Source organism: Micropterus dolomieu, linkage group LG18 (genome assembly GCF_021292245.1).
Source record: "Micropterus dolomieu isolate WLL.071019.BEF.003 ecotype Adirondacks linkage group LG18, ASM2129224v1, whole genome shotgun sequence".
Classification (NCBI taxonomy): domain Eukaryota; kingdom Metazoa; phylum Chordata; class Actinopteri; order Centrarchiformes; family Centrarchidae; genus Micropterus; species Micropterus dolomieu.
In genome coordinates this window covers 37744-44783 of record NC_060167.1, presented here as the reverse complement: position 1 = coordinate 44783, position 7040 = coordinate 37744, and the positions used below count along the sequence as shown (strand labels likewise).

Here is a 7040-nt window from a genome sequence, read left to right as displayed (position 1 = left end):
AGATGCCTGTCAATCAACTGTGTTCGTACCTGTAATTGGCAGAGAGTTAAGAGGGATGGTTGTTATTGTTCCTGGTAGGCCAAAGGGAGGTCGTGTGAGCCAAGGGGAGGGGGACGGAGAGTTGAGAAGGAGAGCCTAGTTTACACTAGGCGTTTTGCTGCTCGGCAACCCCTGTGATCAGGGGTAGTCGCCAGTCGTTATGTGTGAACTACTCAACGACGCATCAAAACAGTTCTCCGACACATTTCTGACACATCGCCGACGCCAGCCAGATATCTAGCCTGCCAAATATCTGGAAGAGTCTGCTGACTCGACATCCACATCCAGCCAATGAGAGCAGGTAGCTCTCTCTGTAGCTCAGACTGCTGCTACCTGCGTGTGCTGATCCATCCTTTCAACCAGAGTCATTGTCTTTAGAATAACAAACAGCTGTTTCCTGTGTAGGGTCGCGTCATTTCCTGTTTCACATTTCAGGTGTGTTTTCTTGACCGAACGTGGTTTGGAGACCAGCGTCGGGTGACACAGCCGCTGTCAGCTCCCGTAGCGTGTGACCCCCCTTCATCGATCAGTCACGTAGTGTGAACGCCACGACGACTTCAAGACTCCCGTCACAAGACGGCAAGTCGTGTAGTGTGAACGGCACGGCCATCGTCCGACGCTGAAAGTCGTGGAGTCTGCACGAGGCATTAGCGTGTAGCGCTTAGTGACAGCAGAATGGTTTTTGACGTTGGCTACGGCCCATAGTAGCCTATATTTTGTTCTGCAAAACCAGCTATCATCTCGGAGCTTCTAATTTGAGGGACGCTACAGTACTGTAGGTTACAATCTATCTCTAACTTTGTCATCATGATTGTTCACAATGTTATTTTATTATGTCGGTCTGCTCTGAAGACACAACATCTACTTCCTGTCTGTCCATCCTGGAGACGGTCCCTCTGCCACTCTTCCTTTCCTCATTGAATCAGAGAGCTAAGCCTCTGGAGGCAAATTTGTGATATTGGGTATATGAATAAAAATGGACTTTAAATCAGCTCCACCATAGACAACAATAATAATAATATGTAAATGTACATTTAGCTGATAATACTTTTACTGCAGTAACGTTTTAAATACACTGTGGTAATGATACTTTTACTTCAGTAAAAACTCTGAGGACTTCTTCCACTGCTGACACACTGATCAGTCATGAAGCATCAAAACGTGAAAATAAAGTGACAGAAAAAAGTGTTCTGAAAAACAGCCTCCTCAGGGGGGCGCTGGAGAGCTGGATGCAAAGATGCTGCCGGAGGTGAACTGGAGTCAGAAATCGGACTTCTGCTCAGAGTCACAGCTCAGTCATGAACTTTCAACGTGACCCACATGTGGACTACGATCAGTGACCAGAGCAGGTGGTAAAATCAGCCCAGACCGAAGCTTCATCAGAGATCAGAGGCAGCAGGGATGGAGCAGTGGATAAGATGCCTGCCTTTGGTGTGAGAGAGACCCGGGTTCAATCCCCCACTGTGTCCCATCCACCATTGTGTCCCTGAGAAAGACACTTCGTTGCTCCAGAGGCGTGCGACCTCTGACATGTATAGCATTGTAAGTCGCTTTGGATAGAAGCGTCAGTGAAATGAATAAATGTAAATACAGCAGGATTTAGTTAAAGAAACAGACTACAGACGAGGCCGGACCACATCAAGTATAAACAATAGAGTAACTGTATATACTGTACTATATATATTGTAACACACACTCTGCTGAACATCCACTGCAGCGTCTCCTCAAACGGATCATAAACATCCAGCAGGACTCCTCACACCCCGGGAAGCCCTTCTTCACCACCCTCCCCTCAGGCAGACTGAGAAGCCCAGCAGCACAAACCCATCACCACCACGGGGGCCACTTAGCCCCCCCTTGCACACACTTGTACAAACACAACTCACACATCAAAAGTACACAACATAACAATAACTTCTGTTTTTTGTCTTACTGCTATATAGGAATTTTTAAATATATTTTTAATATATTTTTATTCTCACATTTTTAGAGTATTTTATATTAAAGTTTATATTTTATATTTAAGTATCTTTTTTAGATCATGAGTAAGAACATTTCTCGTGGCTTAAGTGCAATAACTGGTGACCAACGACCTCTGTGAAATAAACTTTACTCTATTTATTGGTACTAGAAGCTGCTAACATGAGATTGCTTCAACAGAATTTTGTTCGAACACGCAAAGACAATAAGGATCGATCAATCTAATATACAGCAACACAATCTAATATACTGGAATATAGTACTCACTTGTCCATGATCTCTCTCTCTTTCCCTTCCTGTCTCTCTCTCCCCCTCTCTCCCTCTCTCTCTCTCTCTCTCTCTCTCAGCCCAACTGGTTTCAGTAACGGAGGAACTGGGAATGTCTGAGTGATGAAACTCACGGATCAGCAGACTGAAGGAGGAGGAGCTCAGATCTGATGGTTCCACTGGTTTAGGTTCTGTTGGTTCTGTAGTTGATCTCTGTTCACACTGACCGTCTCTCTCTGTGTGGAGACTTTTATCCCGAGGCAGTGACTCCTCCCCCTCCCCCTCCCCCCTGTGGGAGAGTGTGGTCTTTGTGAGGGAGAGTGGAGCTTGATTTCAGAAGTGAACACAAACACATCAGGCCTCAATGATTCAAAATCTTCACTGTACATTTTAGAATTCACTGAGACAAAAATGACCAAAATCACCAGCCGCCTGAGGGCTGGATTCAAAATCCCACCGAAGTAAAGAAACTGAATCCACAGCTGATCAAACCTGATGACTTCCATCATGGCAACTCATGATGTGACTCAGTGGTGTGTTTGGCCCCCGGGTGCCTGATTCATTCCCCAAAACATCTGGGCTCCTGCTGACTGTGGATACTGTCCTGGGGGATCTCCTCCCAGACCTGGATCAGGGCATCAGTGAGCTCTTACATGATCTGGCCAGGAGGGAATCCAGGTTCCACTGCACCAGGAGGAATCAGGACCCACTGCACCAGGAGGAATCAGGACCCACTGCACCAGGAGGAATCAGGACCCACTGCACCAGGAGGAATCAGGACCCACTGCACCAGGAGCAATCCAGGGCCCACTGCACCAGAAAGAACCCAGGACCACTGCACCAGGAGCAATCCAGGGCCCACTGCACCAGAAAGAACCCAGGACCACTGCACCAGGAGCAATCCAGGGCCCCCCACTGCAATCTTTCCTTAGAGTCCTGGGGGTATATAGGTCCTGGAGGGGTACCGATAGGTGGGGTGAGAGGGTATGGTGTCAGGTCTGTCCCATTGTCTTTCAAAACGACAGTAAAACCGGTTCTGTTCATTGGTTAGGCGAGAGTCGTCCATGGAGTGGGGGGATTTAGGTTTACAGTTGGTGATTTGTCTGAACCCCCTCCAGACAGAAGCAGAGTTTTAGCAGAGAACTGTTGTTGTAGTCTCTCTGAGTACAGCCATTTAGCATCTTGCACCTCCTTGCTTGACCATCTTAAGTTTAATATAAACAGAGCCGCCATTGTGAAGCGTGAGCAACAGAGAATTTTTCTTCCCCATAAACTAAACTCCTTCTTGGTCACAACGGTCATTCTGTGTAGATTTTATCAGTCTTTTATTGAGTCTTTTAAGTTTATCTTCTACATGTTGGTTTCACAATCTGACGGTTAAAGACAGGAACAGCCTGAACAACATTGTTCTGAAATCATCGAGTGAAACAGAGGGACCTGAACATCATCTGTAACCAACAAATAATCCGGTAGTAAGGTAGCAGGTATTTTAGCGGGACATGCTCTGGCAGGTGAATTCTCTCTGTTGCCTTCTGGGCGTCGTCATGCACTACCTGTGTTCAAGACGAACCACCACTCCAGATCTTTTATCTCTTCCCTGCGATCAGACTTTAAACTCCTGGTGGGGCCTTTTGTGGGGTTTTAAATGTGCACAGGCTTTTTGTACGTTGTGAGTGTTGTGTTTTGGGTCATGTACTGTTGCAAGCATGCTGCTCTTAACTAATTGCCCCTAGTGAGATTAATAAAGTTGAGCGAATTGAATTGGACCTTAAACAAATGAACTCTGAGGACACAATGTTCACCTGCTGCCTGATGCATCCACGGACAGGTGACTTGGTGAGCAGGTGGATCAGTGAAGCCAAGTGTGTGTATGTGTGTCTGTGCTTGTGATTCAGTCGGACAGCAAACAGACGGAGCACACACACATTTACTGTGCATGTCAGGACTCTCAGGCTGACCCTTAAACACTGGAACTTCCTGGAAAGCTTTGATATTCCTGGAAAGTAGCCTCCCAGTGACCTCACAGCAATCTGGTGAGGTCATGAAACAGGAAACATGATGTTTACATACAAACATCCTGCAGACGCAGAATATCAGTGAGCAAGTGAGGGAAACGTGTATGCGTTAATAGAATTGAGACGTAGCCAGGGTGTCCACGCAGCGCCGTTTCCCAACTCTGCACCGAGTTCTCCTGCTCCGAAGAAACCCTTATATCATTGCAGGACAACATTGCAGCGGCTGCTGGTGGAAAAAATAGATTATCGATGACATTCAGTCTGGGTTCATGCGTAACAGACAGACATATCTCTAACAATATAAGGTTAGTGCTCCATATTCTTGACTACTCTGATTTTTTTAATAATGACAGTAACATACTATTTTTGAACTTTCGACTCGGTGCAACATGAGTTCATATTTGATGAGCTTAAGAAATTTGGTTTTGGGGAATATTTCCATAGAGCTATCAGAACTTTTTTATGCAAATGGAGATAAAGTTCCATAAAGATCCATAAAATTTAAGAAAGGCACCTCACCAAGGTTTGCCTTGAAACGTGGTGTTCGCCAAGGCTGTCCAATTTCCCCGTATCTGTTCCAACCCAGCTTCTGACTTGTCATATCAAGCCTAACAATTTGAAGGGTATCGTAATCTCAGGGAAGGAAATTACTATTAGTCAACTAGCAGATGACACTTTTCTTAAAAGATTCATCTCAGATTTCTCATGCTCTTAATATTATCAGTACTTTTCCCAAGGCCTCCGGACTTTGTCTGAACATTAATAAATGGGAACTTATGGCGGTGAGGGGGTCTGACTTACCCTCTAGTTGCAATATCCCTATTAAAGACAGTGTTACAAAGCTGGGGTATTTATGTAACCAAGGATCAAAAAAACAGAGAACTTTTGAATTGTGATCCTATTATTATAGAGAGAACTCAGAAAAAGCATTGGTTAATGAGGGATTTATCACTGAGAGGTAGAACTTGGTTGTCCAAAGCAGACTATATCTCTAGGCTTACTTACTCCGCTATGTGTTTACATGGAGATCAAAGGACGTTTAAAGTCATTGACAAGATGCTCTTCAACTTCTTATGGAGAAACAAGACCCATTGTGTTAAAAAGTCGACTTAATTTTCCAGATTTCTGTTCCTTAAAATTAACTGGATCAAGGAGTATTTAAAAAACCCAGGTTCGATCAGGTTTTCTCACAAATTGGTGGACCGGGAAGTTTCTGCTTTTATGCAACTATAGAATAGAAAATATTCCTGTTGCCTTATCTAATTTTTATAAACAATCACTTCTTGCTTCAAGGTTCAAGGTTCAAGGGAACTTCATTATCCCAGAGGGGCAATTTGGATTACAGCCTGTAGTAAAAAATACATGTTTCAAACAACAACAAATAAACAAACACAACCACAGTACAACATTTAAATTCAATTTACAGGCTATTATTATCAATGGGGATAACAGCTGGGATGAATGACCTTTTTAATCTATTCGTTCTGTATCTGCGCCCAGATGGCAGCAGCATAAATTCACCCCACAAGGGATGACTCGGATCAGCCAGGATGGCTCTCGCCTTCTTCAAGGATCTGACCTTATACAGGTCATGTAAGTCATCTAAAGGGGTGACCGCAATTGTGCTGTATACCTTCACAACACCTTGCATGTGATTTTTCTGTTTAATAGAAAGTAACGCGTGTTACTTTCGTCCCGCTACAGTGACCACAAGAGTTTCTTTTGTCCCTCTGCTAATGTGGTGACTTTCTTTGTGTTGCAGCTTGTATTGAAACATGTTTATGTTATATTATACCAACAGATTATGCCAAGAGTGAGGGTCAGAAAGACAGACAGAGGTCTGATTCAGCCAGATGTTTTCATGCACATTTTGGAATTACATATAAAAACAGCTGGATAGAAGCATGACTATTTTTACATTATTTTGAGAATTTATATTTGTGTTATAAATACTCATTTTCATATTGTTCATATTGTTGAAGAAATGTTTTATAAAATGCATTGACATTGCCAATAAAAAACATTTTGAACAAGTATATGTTTGGGTTACTTTTGAAACATTTGAAGAAACTGTAAATAGATATATATATCTATATATATATATAAAATGAAAATGTAATTTATACATTTTTTGCAAAGACAAAGGACAAAATACATTTGCAGTTACATATTTACAAGGCCATAGTCACGTATATTTAATAAAAACAAGGGAGACCCAAAAAATCTAGTTGTGTTACTTTCGACCCAACTGATGGGGTCGCCCCTGCTCTCCCATACTCATGGCAGATGTTCCTGGTTATGGCGTTCCATGTACGCACTTCCTGCCTGCATCTTACACTCCGCTGTTATGTGCTGTACTGTCTCAGGGGCATCCTTGCACAATCTGCACCTGGGGTCCTGCCTGGTGTGGTAGACCCCAGCCTCTATTGATCTTGTACTGGTACATGCCGGGCAGCGGCTTGTCTTGATGTCAGTGGCCTCCATCTCCTCCTTTGGCCAGTTTATATCTCGCTCATGTCTGGCATACAGCTTTATGTCATCCATGTAGAGGAGGTGATTGATGGTATCCCTAGCCAGTCTTTGTGATGATCTGGCTGAGGTGGTTCAGGCCTATGCAGAACAGCAGCGGGGATAGTGCATCGCCTTGGTATATGCCGCACTTGATGGTGACTTGTACAATTGGCTTTGAGTTGGCTTCCAGACTTGTTTTCCACAGCCCCATTGAGTTCTTGTTGATCT

At 43.8% G+C, this 7040-nt stretch overlaps 1 protein-coding gene across 1 annotated transcript in view; it reads right to left on the bottom strand.

Annotated features, from left to right (window-relative positions):
• Positions 1-39, bottom strand: part of LOC123956876 (phospholipid transfer protein) — an 11600-nt gene extending 11561 nt beyond the window's left edge. Inside the window, exon 1 of the mRNA XM_046029371.1 lies at positions 30-39. The gene's annotated coding sequence lies outside the window, so the exon portion shown is untranslated. The remainder of the gene's footprint in view (positions 1-29) is intronic.
• Between the last annotated feature and the right edge of the window lie 7001 nt (positions 40-7040).